We start from the raw sequence: 17,307 nt of genomic DNA, 5'->3' as shown, positions 1-17,307 counted from the left end.
TTGTTATAAGAAGAGTAATTATTTTAGTATCATTTTATTCTTGATCTTTAATTAAGCCAGGCCTGAAAATCCCCTTTATAGAGGGAAGTGGCATTTTTTAATGGTACTTGGTAAAATCTGCTAACTTTTGCATTACAGACACTTTTACCCTATCCTGGTTTTCTTGACAGACACTGCATATTTGGAGAACTAGTGAGTTTAAGATACACAAACTACAAGAAACTTCTCTGTTAGCAGAAGAGGGAATACTCGTATTCAAAATCTGAAGCATGAGAACTAACCAAGTAAGGGTTTGTTTGGTTGGTTTTTACCAGTAAATAGCACAGACATGCAACAGATGCTTGCCTGCTATATTCAAATTTAAAATGTGAATTTATTAATAACAATCAGACTGAGACACTGCATTTCAAATGTTAGTGTTAATGCATTTCAAAATCTTAGTATTTTGGGGAGGATAATAGTACAGAGCTCCCTAGAATGACGGGAAAATCCATCATAGTCTTAGAACACTGTAGCACACATCTTTTTCCACCAAGGCATGTTTTATGTGAGCTACGGAGGACTGAAAGGCAGAGCAAGATCTCAATTTCACTGATACTCTTCGTTGCACCTCTGGGAAACACAGAGACCAGGTCCCAGATAATACTGGCTTTACAAGGCAGCCTAACAATTTGCTCAACACTTGCTTCAGCTTAGTTATTTCATTCTTCATTTCAAATTATGAGAAGGAGAACAAGTAAACCTTTAAAATGTTTGGGTTTTTCTTTTTTAAGTGCTGTGCTCAGCTCTACTGAATGTACCACTACCTGTTTTCTTGGTTTGCCTGTGTGCTACCAAAACCAGCTCATCCCATGTAATTATATTCAGACACTTGTTGGAGGTACAAAAACACAAACGATATATAAGCAAATTCATATTAATACAGTATTTAAAAAATAATTATTCTTAAGAGCTGGAAATACATGCATCCAAATTCTGGATGCCAGATTTTGAATAAAATATGCTTCTAGCTTCCATGCCAAATATTCCATTTTGAGAATAAAAACCTGACATGATTCTAATAACTGAAGCAGCAACATCCTCATTTGTATGTCTGCAGTTTTAGACATGAAAGGCTAGATCTGCCAAAAGAGTAATGGAGTGTAGAAGCCAGAAGGTTGATTTTAAACTTCTCAAGCACATGTTGGTGGGCAGGGATACAGGGGAACTTAGAGGAGGCAGGAAAAAGCTGGGGTTTGGTTTTTTTCCAATTAAAGTTACTCCTGTAGGCACACAATGAATCTGGGAATAATTTTTTCAGCTGAGAAACTCTGCCAAGGACCAGAACTTATACCTACAAATTCTCCTTCAATTTATTGGTGTGCCACGCTACTTGGTGCACATATTCACACCAGTCTTTTAATCTGCTTTTCTCATGGGTCCCATCTTGCTTCCAGACAAGCAAAGCATAAAATTCTTATTGAGAAAGACTGGATATTTTCTGAATAAGCAAGAGAGGCCTAAGTGTAGAAATAGTCAGCCTGCACTGACAAGTAGGAAGAACGAGAAGCAGAAGTGAGTTACTCTAAACAGTTTGTATTTGGGATGCATCAAACAAATTCACCCAGAGCACTCTTTGACCAAAACTAAATCCCAAACAGCATACTGAAACTTAAAATTTTATGAAGGAAGCCGGGATGTGATTGTAATGTAGACTAGTTAGAGCTGAATACTGATTGTTTAAGACAGACGTTTAAATTAAGCTACTTCACAGTTGTGGTGAGTTTGCACGTAGTCCATTACCACAGCTTTGCTGATGTAAAGTTATTCCTCAAGCCATGGTAACTCGTGTCTGATCCCCAAGGACTCCCCTCATAGGAAGGAAGGCTGCTTAAAAAAAATTTAAAAATCAATATTATAAAAACTAGGCAGCTACAGCGCAACATGAAAAGTCCTCATCTGTATAGAGAACCAGCTGGAAAGGAAATAAGTGGAGGGACACTAACCCTGCAGCCCCACGGCCATCTGCATTAAGAATATATTGTGTTCAATATACCCACTAATGAATCACGGGGGACAGGGAAAAATTACAACATTTAAGTGACAAAACTCACTGATAATACTAAATTATTCAGGAAAAAGTAAAGTGCTGACTGCAAAGTGATATGGAAGGACCTAATGACAGCAAATAATCAGCCAGTAAAATGGCTGGCAGAATTCAATACCATTTGAAACACTGACTGATATTCATGGCAGGAAAAAACACTTCAACTTCATATGCATAATGATGGGCTCTGAATGATTCAGGAATTAGATCTTGGATTTATAATGGATTCTTCTTATGAAAGCATCAGCACAGTCAAAAAGCAGGGAGAGCGCTAGCAATTACTACTGCAGAGAATAAAACCAAAAGCACCTTTATTCAACTGTCTGAAAAGTTCAGCTGGATCCTGAAAGTTATAACTCTCTCCCTCTCTTCTCAGAAAAGGTTTAACAAAACTAGAAAAGTTTCAAGGAAGGAGAATATAAAAAAAATCAAAGGCGAGACACAACTAAATAGGGGAAAATCAGCTTGGAGAAATACTAGATCAGCATCAGATGAAAACAGCAGATGTCAGACTCAAAACAAGTGAGAAGAAATGGCTCTTCTTCTCATAAAGCAATTTTCAAGCTGTATTTCTCCTAGCCTTCTCCTCTGGTTTTCTCAGCCTGTCTCGCCCTCATATTCTCTCCTCAGCTTGAGAGAGTCACTGACACGAACGTCTTAAAAGAGGACAAGGAGTTAAGGTGAATATATGCCACCCTTCCCTGCAAATGAAATGCAGACAGGTAAGAGAGGTGAGAATTAGCCAGACAGACCACAAAAGCGTTCACCTAAACCTCCGAACTAGGTTCATGGTACCTGCCGGCAGGCGTCTGCTCAGCCACTGGCCACTGCGTAGGAAGAACTGAACAAAACCTCCCCAGACAGACAGCCCCATCCTAGTCAGTGAGATACATCCCTCCCTCCCTGCCCTCAGGTTGACTGAAATAATGTGATTCATGATGGTGGCCACACAGAGATGCAGCTAACAATACGCAGTCTGTTTTTTCAAGCAATGCCAAAAGCACCTGTATTGCTTGGTAAGTTTTTGAAGGCTCTTTATCTTATTAGGATTTAAATAAATTAGATGTGTTCTTGCTTATTTTGAGGCCAGTAGCAACTAAGACAGCTAACATCAACCTCCTCTCTTGATTGAGCTGGCCCCAGTTGCCCCATATTCAATCCTGCTTTATCAGGCACAATGGTAACTAGGCTGCCCATCTGCAGAGGCATCTCCACTTGTCCATCAAGATATTAGAGAAAGTCAAATGGATGATAACCTTACCCAGCGCGTGCCAGGTCAGGATTTCTTAAATGCAGGCTTCTCCAAACTGATTAATGTAATCTTATGGTGCAACAAAAGGATCCAACTTGGTAGCTGATTATTCATCAATAAAATACTGCACTTTAAATTCACACTTCAGCTTACTTCACACTAGAATCTCCCATTCATATCAATAGACTTAAACCACAGATGCACTAATACAGGGCATTCAAGTATTCTGAACAGCCATTCCTGGAGTTAACTAGCACACCTCTGGAAGAAATCATCACCCATTAAAACTGGGGTACCATCTCTTGTGCTGAAGCAAATTTGTACCTGCTCAAGGGCATGTGATCCTCCACAACCTCTTTTCCGGGGGCACATCTGACATAACCCTAACAAGTCCAGAGTAAATTTCAGCATACTTAAGAGAACCTAAACCCGTGAAAGTAGATATTGCAAGCAGAATAATACAGGGGCGGGAGGAAAAGCAATTTCCAAATACATCTTGCCTCTGAGATTCTTCCGTGCTACCATGTTTTTTGGGCAGAGACTCACATTTATCTGTACAGCACCATATTACAGCACACAAAAGTAATAACATGATACAAGTTAAAGCATAACATTTATTCCTATTGTAACTACCTTCAGACTCTGAAATGAAAAAAACAAGCTGGTCAGCAACAGCTGCTGTGGCATCTGCCTGCAAGTCCATCAGCCAGCACTGTTCAGTGAAAAAAAATGTACCACTGAAGATAGATACTTCAGCAGTTTTGTTACCAACAGAAATCTATCTGAACTTCTTGTGTTTCCACACGTGCAAATTTTAGATCTTCTGGGCTAGTCAAAGGCTGAACTTATATCACAGTATAACAAAAGAAGAAGAATGTTAAGATTTGAGACCAATACCACTTAGAGAGAAAAAAAAAAAAAGTCACATGAAAAGAGCACAGCCTGATTTTGTACAGAGGCTGTGAAAAGCTACAGAAAAACCCACTCTTGCAAGAATTCAGAAGCTGCTGTGAAGTCTGGAAAAGACCAAATGATAAGAAACTGCTGTACCTTCAAACTCTGGATTTAAACCAGAACAACAATGTCAATGAAAGACTGCAGATGGCAGGGAGATCATTCCACAGCCAGAAGAAAGACCAGCTCCAGCCTCCCAACCCCAAATCCTCCCAGAAGACTTCAGTCAGACACAGTCTAATCACAGAAGTGGTCAGACAGAAAATGAAGGAAAATTACTCATATGTAAGCTTTACAATATACTAAGGAACTGAGTTAAGCAATGTGTATATGCCTTGCAGATATTAGCAAAATTAACTGAGACGGTAGTGGTATGGTGAAAAGATCACGTCCTGCCTGAGACTCTGAACCAGCTACAATTTCTGCAACTGTAGCACACGTATCAAACTCTTAATGAAAGTAAAGCATACCTAAAATGATTCTACGTGATTACTATTAAAAGGTTACTCCGATATTGAGCTGACATATTATTAGCATACATTCATGGTGCTTTTTTATTTTATAAACCTAGCACTTTCCTCAGTGACTGACCTATCTGAGACAATTTACGGAATTTTGACTCAGAGGTGTAGTAGCAAAATATAAATAGACTAGCAACAGGTCTTGCTAAGAAGTCACATTGCAGGTGCTGATAAAACAAACATAATATATTTTTCACTGGCTTAAAACAATCAGCATCTCAAACCGGAAGAGAAAACGATCCCACTGCAATGCAGGTACAATGATGCGCACCCTTATGGAATTCATTCCCACCAAATGCCGATGCATTTTCCATAATGCAGATGAAAATGCTTCCATCCAACACCATGCCAGGTCATGCACCCAAAAACTTTCTCTTCAGTGGTTCACTTCATAAAAACAGATGGTGTTTAGGTGGGGAAGAAGGCAAGTGGCAAGAGAGAAAGGGAAAGTGAGGGATGGACTGTTAGAAGCAGCTTGTTTTAAACGAGGATTTGAAGGAGGTAAGATTTCATTATTTGAAGAGTACTCCAAATATGCTTTTGATCACAATAAAAGATTAAAAACCTTAGGCTTTTTTGTCATAGGGCCAAATAACATTTTTTTCAGGATTAAGGCAGACCCACTAGGGTGCCCACACTCAGCACATTACACCCCAGCTATCCCAGAGCCCCAGGACCCTCCACCTGGCATCTACACCACATGCTTCCATCCACCACTTCCCACCGATGTGCCCAAATCCCATTCCCAATCACAGCCAGCTTCCCCTACGGCCATGGCTTGGTTGAGATGCAGCTAGGGTTTGGAGGACCAGCAGAAAGCCTGGGGAGTGGGAAGGAGGGAGGCACAGAGGAGCAGCCAGGAAGATGTGAGTGCTGGCAGTAAGACAGTCTTCCTGTTGATTGCATGGACCTTGAACTCCATACCGTGCACAGCAGGATCACTGACAAAGGATCAAAAGTAAAATGGTGCAAGAACAAGCCAGCAATCTACAGCCCTGCCCCATACCATGAGCTAGCTATGCACTTGACACTGCATCAGAAGTACACCTCTGAGGCTACCAAGACAACCCCCCCACAACTGGGCAGCACAAGAATTCAAGCTGTTTTACTGCATTGGTAAGGCCACCCAACATGGATTCATTTATCACAACAGGACGGTTTTCACATGATGTCTTCCTTTTTCAATACACCAGATTAACTATTAGTAGTAATGTGCTAGATTTTTTTTAATCTCAAAGTTCTGTGCAGTCTTAATGCTTCACTTCTCACATGCTTCTCAAAAACGTGTCCTAAATTGCACTTAATCATTTCATCTCTGTTTTTTGATAGCATCCTTCGCCTCAGTATCAAACCACTACACACCAACAGTATCCTTCCCTGCTTCACTATCCAGACCTGCACATCTGCAGTCAGACCTCAAGGATTTTCCAGAAGACAAGAAAAATACCTGTATGGCCACACTAGCACCAGCTTGAGTACAGAGCATCACTGTATTACGTACAACCACATCCTCCAGGGAAGCAAATACACGGAGACCATCCCAACATGTGCATTTGAAAGCTACACAACAAATAAGGCAGGAAGTCAAACATTTATAGTGGCTTTTCCTAACTTTTGAACACCAGCTCAATAGTCTTTTGAATGGCAGCATGAGATAAACCACACACAGAGGAGAAGAAAAAGTTTAGGAAGAAGCCATTAAACATAATTCAGTGAAAGGTCATGGCAAGGCAGGGGGGAGGCTTCCCACGCACACTGTTGCTGATAATTATATGGAAAAATAGATTTTTAAATTTAATACCAGTTAAAGAATCAATCTTTAAATGGAAATATTAATAAGCTATACTTATAATTCATGGTTGCATAAGTACAGATGACAACAATAATACCATCATTTAAACAGCCCTTTTCATCAGCCTAGCCCAAAATGTACAAAACAGACAAAAAATTTAAGTGCAAGAACACAGAATCAGAAGCAGAGGCTGTCCCGTGGGACTACCAGAACTAGAAGCTCCCAGGCTAAAAAAATGCTTTAGAATCAATTAAATCTCACAAACTCCAATTTGAATCAAAAATCATCTGCTCTTGTATTCCTCCTAAGTAATCACATGTGTACCAAGAGACACATTATTACCTCTCAAATACTGGCTCACTTACAATATGTAGAAAAGAACGCTAGACTTGAAGTTGATGTTTATTTTAATTCCCACTACTTATCATTGTAAAATACATAAAAGTTGAATTCCTGTAATAAATACATTTGAACTTGAACAGGATTTTTTAAGAAGTTCTTTCATTACTCTGTGGCCTCTGGCAACTGGCCCACACATAATTTGTTTGAACTCGAACAGGCAGAAATTATGGCATTTTTCTGCTTGAAGTGTTAGCATGAAAAGAGCCTTTGGTTCAATTTCAGCCAAATATCTAGATTAACTTTCTCAGCAAGATACTAAAATCATAGTTGCTGTAAAAAAAATTTATTTCTCCTTGAACTGATAGGTAAAAAAAATAATTTTTTCCCTCAAAGTCTTATACTTTTGGAAGGTAAGCCATGAAGGTAATCAGAATCTAATGCTCTATAATGTGAGGACAAAGCTTTCTCAGTATTAATAGTTTTAGCCTCTGTCAATCCTTAGAAATATTAAACTGTTGAGCATCAAAGCATTGAAAACAACTTCAGCAAATACCTCTTTTGTCCAGTATCACTAATACCTAAGATAAAATGTTAGAATAATTTAGGCTGGAAAAGACCTTTAAGATCATCGGGTCCAACTGTTACCCTAGCACTGCCAACTCCACCACTAACCATGTCCCTAAGTGCCACATCTACATGTCTTTTAAATACCTCCAGGGATGGTGACTCCGCCATTTCCCCGGGGAAGCCTGTTCCAATGCCTCACAACCCTTTCCGGGAAGAAATTTTTCCTAACATCCCATCTAAACCTCTCCTAGGCACAACTTGAGGCTGTTTCCTCTTGCCCTGTTGGTTGTTACTTGGGAGAAGGGACCAACACCCACCTCGCTACAACCTCCTTTCAGGTAGCTGTAGAGAGTGAGAAGGTCTCCCCTCAGCCTCCTCTTCTCCAGGCTAAACAACCCCAGTTCCCTCAGCCACCTCTCAGAAGACTTGTTCTCCAGACCTTTCACCAGCTTCATTGCCCTTCTCTGGACACACTCCAGCACCTCAATGCCTTTCTTGTAGTGAGGGGCCCAAAATGGAACACAGTCTTTGAGATGCAGCCTCACCAGTGCTGAGTACAGGGGCATGATCACTTCTACTCCTGCTGGCCACACTACTCCTGATACAAGCCAGGATGCTGTTGGCCTTCTTGCCTACCTGAGCACACTGCTGGCTCATGTTCAGTCGTCTGTCAACCAGAACCCCCAGGTCCTTTTCCTCCAGGCAGCTCTCCAGCCACTCTTGCCCAAGCCTGTAGCTTTGCATAGGGTTGTTGCGACCCAAGTACAGGACCTGGTACTTGGTCTTGTTAAACCTCATACATTTGGCCTCGGCCCATTGATCCAGCCTATCCAGATCCCTCTGCAGCGCCTTCCTACGCTCAAGCAGATCAACACTCCCACCCAACTTGGTGTTGTCTGTAAACTTACTGAGGGTGCACTCAATCCCCTCACCCAGATCATCAGTAAAGATATTAAACAGAACCGGCCCAAATACTGAGCCCTGAGGAACACTGCTTGTGACCGGCCACCAACTGCATTTAACTCCATTGACTACAACTCTTCGGACCCCACCATCCAGCCAGTTTTTAACCCAGTGAAATATACACCTGTCCAAGCCACGAACAGCCAATTTCTCCAGGAGAATGCTGTGGGAAATAGTGTCAAAGGCCTTAATGAAGTCCAGGTAGACAACATCCACAGCCTTTCTCTCTTCCAATAAGCGGGTCACCTTGCCATAGAAGGAGATCAGGTTAGTCAAGCAGGACTTGCCTTTCCTAAACCCAGGCTGACTGGGCCTGATCACCTGATTGTCCTGTACGTGATGTGTGATGGCACTCAAGGCGATCTGCTCCACAACCCTCCCCAGCACCGAGGCCAAACTGACAGGCCTGTAGTTCCCCAAATCCTTCTTCTGGCCCTTCTTGTAGATCGACATCACATCTGCTAATCTCCAGTCAACCGGGACCTCCCCAGTTAGCCAGGACTGCTGATAAATGATAGAAAGCATATTGCTGAGCACTTCTGCTAGCTCCCTCAGCACCCTTGGGTGGGTCCCATCCAGCCCTATAGACTTGTGCGTGTCTAGGTGGTGTGTCAGGTTGCTAACCATTCCCCCTTGGATTATGGGGGCTTCATTCTGCTCCCCTTCTGTGTCTTCCAGCTCAGGGGGCTGGGTACCCCGAGACCAACTGGTCTTACTATTAAATACTGAGGCAAAGAAGGCATTAGGTACCTCAGCCTTTTCCTCATCCTCTGTCACTATGTTTCCTCCTGCATCCAGTAAAGGATGGAGATCCTCCTTAGCCCTCCTTTTGTTGCTCATGTATTCATAGAAACACTTTTACTGTCGTTTATAGCAGCAGCCAGATTAAGTTCTAGTTGGGCTTTGGCCCTTCTACTTTTTTCCCTGCATAACCTCACAACATCCTTGTAGTCCTCCTGAGTTACCTGCCCCTTCTTCCAAGGGTCATAAATTCTCTTTTTTTTTCCTGAGTTCCAGTCAAAGCTCTCTGTTCAGCCAGGCTGGCCTTCTTCCCCACCAGCTCATCTTCCAGCACATGGGGACGGCCTGTTTCTGCATCTTTAAGATTTCCATTTCAAGGAAGCTGAGAAAACTCTGAAGAATTGAACAGACAGAGAAGCAACTGCAGCTGTCTGAGATACTGAAACTGGTGTTTCTGCTTTGCCTTATGTAATTATTCATCCAGACTGTAATCTGAGTTTTGATTAGAAGGTTCTTTTTTCCCCAAGTAGTAAAAAAATTAATTTAGACACAAATTTGATCTCATAAAATCCTGGTACAAAATTTAAACAACCTGTACCTACATAGCAAGTAAGGCCGCATTTCAGTCCATCATATTTGACCTCAGTACTAAAGGGGTGTACAAGTTCAGCAGATGAAACTAGGTACAGAACAGATATTTATAAACCTGTCAATAATTCTCTACAGCATTCACACTATATTCTCTACTAGTATATCCACCTTACGTGGCACTCTTAAAAAAAAAAACCTCTAGAATAATTTCTGAGTAAAACAATAGCAAATAGTCTTCCATACCATCACTAGCTTGTGGACACTTTAGGAAGAGCTTAGTTACTTCTCCTTTGACCTGCTAACTCCCTGTTAAGTAGGTGGTGCTGAATAGTTCGTTACAGCATATTGATAGCAGTTGTGAGAGAGAAAAGTTAAATCCTGAAACACGCTCAAGTTGGGTCCTCATAGCTGGACAGGAGGCAGGGAAGAAAATTAGCCCCTTGCTATACTGTTATGGACCGAGGTCTTTCCAAAGTGCAACTCTACACCTTCTAATTTTGGTTGGATCATTTCTGAAGTCACATATTTCATTCCTTAATAAACAAAAGGAGATAAAATTACTTATTTCCATTTTTTATTTGCCCAAAGCAATCACAATTCATTTATGTCTTTGACAGATATCTCCCTAGGCCAATCTTGCCAGTGAAATATGGTACCTCATTTGTGGTCTTAAATAAAATACTTCCGCTAGTGACATGTTGCACTGATGTATCTCTAAGAAAAGATATGACTATGAGTTCTCTGGAAGTTCATCAAAGTCTTAACTGTTGAGGGAAAAAGAGGAATTGCAAATCTGAAACTAATGCGAATAAATAAATAAAACAGTTGTCAGATGGTATCATTAATTTAAGAACCTAAAAGTGCTTCACATTCATTGTTACGCCACCCATCCAAACAGATAAATATTGCTAGTTCTATTATACAGCTTTAGAGAACAAGGGGCAGCAAGGTTTTTTTCTTACAGCACAAAATGATTCACTGGCAAAGTCAAGCAGAGGTGAAGCTGAAGATAAATGAGAAATAAAGCTCGAGGCCCAATTGCTCATTACCATGCCCTATAAGTACCGTATTTATTAAGATCTAATCAAGTCCAAGAACATCGTAAGTTTGACAGTGCACACTCCAGAACTTGCCACCTGTGACAAAGCAAGATGCTAAGCCTGGTGCTGCAACTACATTATACTGGCAAACACTGGAGCCCCATTTGTGGAGCCTGTTTCCCAGAGTTTCTGTTCCCCAAAAAAAGAGAAGGGCTCTGCAGAAAAGCTTGAAGAAAAGCACCTGGATGATCAGGAGGTTGATCACTTTATTTCTACCCATCATTTACTGATCGTTTCATTTCTAGTGTTCAAAGCCAGTCTCCTACATGAGGCTGGTGGCACTATCTGGGTAAATACCAAGAAGTAGGGGAAAGTGAAAACTGTCCCAACTGAGTACTATCACAAAGCCACTTTTGAATTTTATTACAGTTTCTTTTCAAACAATGAGATAAGCAAGGAGATTACTACTGTTACAGAATACCAATCCACTCTTACAGACTAATAGGTCCTCACTGACGTGAACAATCATACATCATCTACATATCAGGCATCTAAATAAGGATTTCTGTAGACCTTAAGCACTCACTGAAACCTAAAGGCAGGTGCCTAATGCTTTATGTAAGCAGCCAACTGTAGTTTTGGTACGTGCTGTGGATGTAAGTAGTATTTTCTGCTCAGACATTACTATTATATTCCGAATTAGTGTCATTAGGCGATGTCTTGTGGTCTGCAACACAACTGAAGATCTTACACATAATCATAATCTCAGAAACACTTTGTTTTCCAAGTATCTAGAGAATGAAGATTACACAATACTTGGAACTTGAGCGTGCCAAAATAAGCTGTTATAAAACTAGCTGCACACCCAGACACAATCACGTTGAAAGCAAGCAAGTAAAGTAAATAACATTCTCCTCAGAATACACCACACACTCAAACAGTCCTACTAGAGGATGTGGATCATGCCTAACTAATGCTGTGTGAGAATTTAGTCTTTGTTACATTTTTCCATCTTTGAACAGAGACAGCTTTACACATCTGCCCAGTAGATTGCTTCTTTAACACTGGTAGGACATTTTAAGATCATTTAAACAACTAACGGAGGGAAGATCCCCCTGCCAGTAAGACACATTCTACCCCTGTCAGTTTTTTCCCTGCGATTGAAAGGTAGACAATAGCAGACAATATGTCCTTTTGGTCACGTGTATTGAAGAAACACCAGACAGAACCCCAAATAAGCACTTCACACATAATTATAAGAATTCAAAGACACTGGTTATGCCCTTTAGAAAAACAGAGCGCTGTCTACAGCCTGTGCTGTAATGCACACAACACCCCAGGGCATGATAAGCCCTTTATTAATGCTTGCAATAAAATGAGCACTGCAGAAAATTGCATGCCATAGCCATGGATTGCTAAAAATCAGAGAGTTCTACCAGCAGTGAACGTATACTCACAAGGTGCGGAGTCCTCAGGGGAAGCTGCTGTCTGCTGCAAATGAGCGGAAATATTTTCAGTGGAGTTTTCAGGTGATGTCAACAACAGGAAAGATGACTTTGAGCCAGATTTCCATTTCTCATCAGACGCGGCCTTAAAAGTTGGAACAAGAGCGTTAAGGCTCCTCATTTATACCCCCAAACCTGCGATTAAACTCCTGTGTAGGTACAGGCTCCTGTATCTATGCGGCAGCCCGGAAAGTTCGTGTGTGCGTGACGGGGGTGTGTGTCTCGTCCGTCGTCCCCCCCGGACCCAACTCCGGCGCCGTAATAAGGGAACACTTTGATCACTCCGGCGCTGAGCACTGGCCCCGCAGGGCCCGTACCCAGCTGCAGCCCCCCCACCTCCGCGACCACCTGCCCGCACCCCCGCGGCCCCGGCCCCGGCCCGCCACGACGCGCTCCCCGCCCCTCACCACAGCCACGCGCAGCCCCGGCGGCTGGGCGCGGGTCTGCGCCGGGAGCCCCACGCGTGGCGGCGGCGCCCCGCTCACCTGCGCTCCCCCCGCGGCACGGGGTCCCCGCCGGGCGCGGGGCCCGGCACAGCCCCACCGGCTCCAACGGCGACTCCGCCGCCAGGCTGGGCTACCCCGGAGCCGCCGCCGCCGCCACCGCCGTGTCCGCTGCGAGGGCGACACCCAGCGGCCGCGGCGGGCGGGCAGCGCCCCGCCACCCCGCCCCGCCAGCCCGGGCCACCTCCCCCCCGGCGAGGGGCCGTGACGGGACAGGCCTGCCGGCCCGGCCGCCTCGCCGCCGTTCCCCACCGAGAAAAGGGGAAAGGTCGCGCGTGGAGACGTGGTGCCACAGCCTACACACACACACCTGACATCGGCGGGGGCAGCGGAGCCCACGGCGGGCAGGGGCGGGCGGGGTCTTGATCACCAGCCTGGCCTCGAGTGGGGCGAGTTACCCGCCGCTGCCCGGGAACGCTGGGCGCTGGCCGCGGCGAGGTGCCTGGGGAGCTGGATGCTCTCCTGAACCGAGGCTCCTTCGCAACTTAATTGTGGAAGCTCGTAATCATTTGTGTAGCGCTACAAAACACTTCCATCAATGACACAGGCAGCAAGATCGTGTGCACCCTCAGCAGGTTTGCAGATGACACCAAGCTGAGCGGTGCAGTTGACACACCAGAAGGACAGGATGTCATCCAAAGGGACCTTGGCAAGCTGGAGAGGTGGGCCTGTGAGAACCTCATTAGGTGCAACAAGGCCAAGTGCAAGGTCCTGCACCTGGGCTGGGGCAACCCCCAGTATCAGTACAGGCTGGGGGATGAAGGAATTGAGAGCAGCCGTGCAGAGAAGGACTTGGGGGTACTGGTGAATGAAAAGCTAGACATGAGACAACAACGCGTGCTTGTAGCGCGCCAGGCCAACTGTATCCTGGGCTGCATCAAAAGCAGCATGGCCAGCATGTCGACAGAGGTGATTCTGCCCCACCTGGAGTCCCGTGTCCAGCTCTGGAGCCCTGAGCACAGGAAGGACGTGGACCTGTTGGAGCGGGTCCAGAGGAGGGCCACAAAAATCATGCGAGGCTGGAGCCCCTCTCCTGTGAGCACAGGCTGAGAGAGTTGGGGTTGTTCAGCCTAGAGAAGAGAAGGCTGCAGGGAGACCTTATTGCAGCCTTTCAGTACTTAAAGTGGGACTATAGGAAGGATGGGAACAATCTTTTTAGCAAGGCCTGTTGTGACAGGACAAGGGGTGATGGTTTTAAACTAAAGCAGCATAGATTTAGACTGGATGTAAGGAAGGAATTTTTTACGATGAGGGTAGTGAAGCACTCCAACAGGTTGCCCAAAGCGGCTGTGGAGGCCTCATCCCTAGAAACATTCAAGGTCAGATTGGACGGGGCTCTGCACAACCTGATCTAGCTGAAGATGTCCCTGCTCACTGCAGGGGGGTTGGACTACATGACCTCTAAAGGTCCCTTCCAACCCAAAGCATTCTATGATTCTAAAGCCAGTCTCGGGGAGGCCAGATGCCCTTCCCTCCAGCAGGGAGCCAGCCAGTGGGCTTTGAAGTCTGGGCTGAAGGTCAGAGAGGGCTGACTTGAAAGCTCGCTGTGCCTCACCCACCCCTCCAGCCATTACAACGCCCCAGGGACCTTCAGTTCACCAAAGTCATGTGTATGTGCAGGCAATTATGTTTGTACATCGGTAATTCACAAACTGGTAGGGAGGCAAGTTAGACGGCCCATCTGTAGGCACCAGTACAGGAGAAAGGAGTTTGTGTGAGTTGGCTGAGTGAAAGGATAAAAGCAGGATCTGAAGAAGAAGGAGAAAACAGAAATAAAGCAGCCGTTCCCCACACAATGCCTGATCGCACAGGGACACCGCTTTCAAAGGCCGTTCCTCTGGCTCAAAGGCATTCTCAGGATGATGCCCTAAATGAACTAAACATTGAAGTATCACAGTCACTATCTAGTTGTGTGATGAATATATTCTTTTGAATGTTTTTGTAGATGATTCTACTTACGCATTTTTCACTCAACAATTACTATGGCATTCATCATTCTGTGGGAATGGGCACACCATCGGTTCACATCAAAGCCCTTGGTGCTCCACGGGAAAGATTTACTGACTGAATTTTGTGTTCTGATGCCTCTCTGATCTCAGCAAAGCTTTGTAGCTTTGTCAAAACTACAGCACTAGTCTGAAGTCTGGTGTCATTACTGAAATTAGAATGTAATTGCTAAAATACATAAAAATACATTGTGATTCCTCACACTATAATTTTGTTTGCTCGTTTCCATATTCGGGATAGGCCTATTTCATGGAAATTTTATTTTACTCAATATTGTGTAAAATCCTGTTGTAGGAATGGAAGTATTTCTGTAACAGTTAAGCTATATGTTAAGTAAGTTCCATGTATGTGAATGTTTGCAGGAGTACTTTGGCTATGTTTGATCATTATGATTGAGAAACAACACGTTAACACATTGCAGAAAAAGGCTTTCTTGGCACCAATCTGCCACCAATTTTCCCTCTCTAACAGAAGCAGGATGAGACACTGTCATGATCCTGCAAATCTAGGTGCACCATGTGGATGTCAGTGGACCATTCCCTGCACTTAATTATTGTTCCTCTTTTTCAATCCAGACAACTGATTTGGTATTCTTCTGGGGTTTTTTTTCTGTCAGGAAGAGGAATTCATGAAGGATTGCCTCAGTTGCCTGAAACAGAAAGTATGTCATGCCTATGAACTGCAGCTCCCTGCTGACAAAGTCCAGTCACGTCTAATACTGTACACGTCATGTATTCAAAGACTCAACTCCATGTCTACCTGCCCTTACTAAAAGTCCTGTGACTGACAGCTGGGCGCTGTTTCGTTATGTGCAACAGGCTTCAAAGTTAAAAGACCCGACAAAAGGAAAAGACGAGGAAAGAAAAAGGCCAGGTGCAGAGGGGACAGAGAACAACTTGGTGGCAAAGGGACAGAGGAGGAACAAGTCCTGAAGCTTATGTGGAGGCCAGGGCATATTATATTGCCAAAGGGTTGGCAGAAGTGCTTCAGCCCAACTCTAAAAACCTATCTGGCAATGGGCCTGGAGTCTACGTGGCTTTGAAACTGAAGCTGTGGTCAAGGAGGAGGGCACTGACATCAGTGTTGTGGCAAGAGCTGCACTGTAACCAGTCCTGTCATTCCTGAGCTTCTACACCCTGATTTAGTACTTTTAATATCTCCAAATTATTCCCTTTCTCTCTCACTGGTAATGTTTCATAGCTCCTTATATAAAAGAAACCTAATACAGTCAGATTTCTGGGCAAGACCCACTTCCCACAGCCAGCCTTGAAAGCTAATAGCCCTTTCTGCGCAGATGTGGTCAGCCAATGGTCCTTCATTACAGACCTGGAAACTCTCCTGCTCTTTCCATCAGGAGTTTTCAGCCAATTAACGCCTCCCAGGGCTGTCCCAAGGCACGACACTGAAAACATGACTGGTAAAAACTTCTGCTCCAAGCTTAAGTCCTAATTCCTTGTAAGTGTTTTAACTTTGAAACATTTCCCGTAATCTTTTGGTACATTGTTAATGTTCAAGCAAAATTTCCAAGCAGGTTGATCAGTTGAGAAGAAAAGTGTTTCAATAAATTGGTGTATTGGTAGAATTTTCATTATGTGGAACGTAGAAGGGCATTTTCTTCCCCACCCTGGACAACAGTGTGCCTCCATTATCTCAAGTGGGTTAGTACAGCCGAAGGCCTGGTGATAAGACTGTCATGTAGCATAGATGGGAAAATAACCAGCTGTGGGAAACACGTGGAGTCTCCAGCCATAAGTCCGACCATTACATTGAATGCAAGGAGGGAGAAGGGGACACGAAGGAGCAGTAAGAGAGAAACAGAGGGAAATATGCTGCTGGAGAATCAGGAACTCAGCTGCCAGTCGCCACAGCGGGCAGCATGGGATGACAGCTGGGGGCTAACGCCCATGCTCCGGCACTTAGAGCTGTACAAGACAACAAGAGCAGGACTGGAAACTCCTGAGGGGCCTGGCTGAGGGGCAGGAGGTCTGTCTTCCAGGCACAGGTCTGAAAGAAGCAATGGTAGGCAGCTGAGTGTACCTCAGCCTGTCAGGGGCTTCTGAATCCCATCCTCATCCAAGGAGGTTTCACTACTATGGCTTTCTTTAGTCTTCCTTATTCATCTAGAGCATTATTTCTAACCTAATCTCACCTGCACTGCATGTGTTACCATCCACCATTAGTGCCTGGCTTAACATTTTGGGCCTGGCCACGAGATGGTCGGCATGGAGGGGGCAGTGGGCAGGCTGCAGGCACCCTTCGGGCCCCGAGTGGGCACAGCAGCCCCGCGAGCTGAGTGGCGTGGGGCAGACATGGGCCCTGCCTGAGTCCCGCCATCTCCCACACGCTGAAGGCAGAGACACGCGTGGGGGTGGGCACCCAGCGCCCGCTCTTGGGCTCCGTGCTGGGGGGAGGCTGCGCGGTTTGACCGACTCCGAAGCCCCCC

The 17,307-nt window shown here is 44.5% G+C and overlaps 1 protein-coding gene across 1 annotated transcript in view; it reads right to left on the bottom strand.

The window, feature by feature from the left end:
* Positions 1-12,439, bottom strand: part of ANKRD6 (ankyrin repeat domain 6) — a 121,308-nt gene extending 108,869 nt beyond the window's left edge. The window contains exon 1 of the mRNA XM_075087283.1: positions 12,307-12,439. The gene's annotated coding sequence lies outside the window, so the exon portion shown is untranslated. The remainder of the gene's footprint in view (positions 1-12,306) is intronic.
* Between the last annotated feature and the right edge of the window lie 4,868 nt (positions 12,440-17,307).

Source organism: Phalacrocorax aristotelis, chromosome 3 (assembly GCF_949628215.1).
Source record: "Phalacrocorax aristotelis chromosome 3, bGulAri2.1, whole genome shotgun sequence".
NCBI lineage: Eukaryota > Metazoa > Chordata > Aves > Suliformes > Phalacrocoracidae > Phalacrocorax > Phalacrocorax aristotelis.
This window is presented reverse-complemented; position numbering and strand designations above follow the sequence as displayed.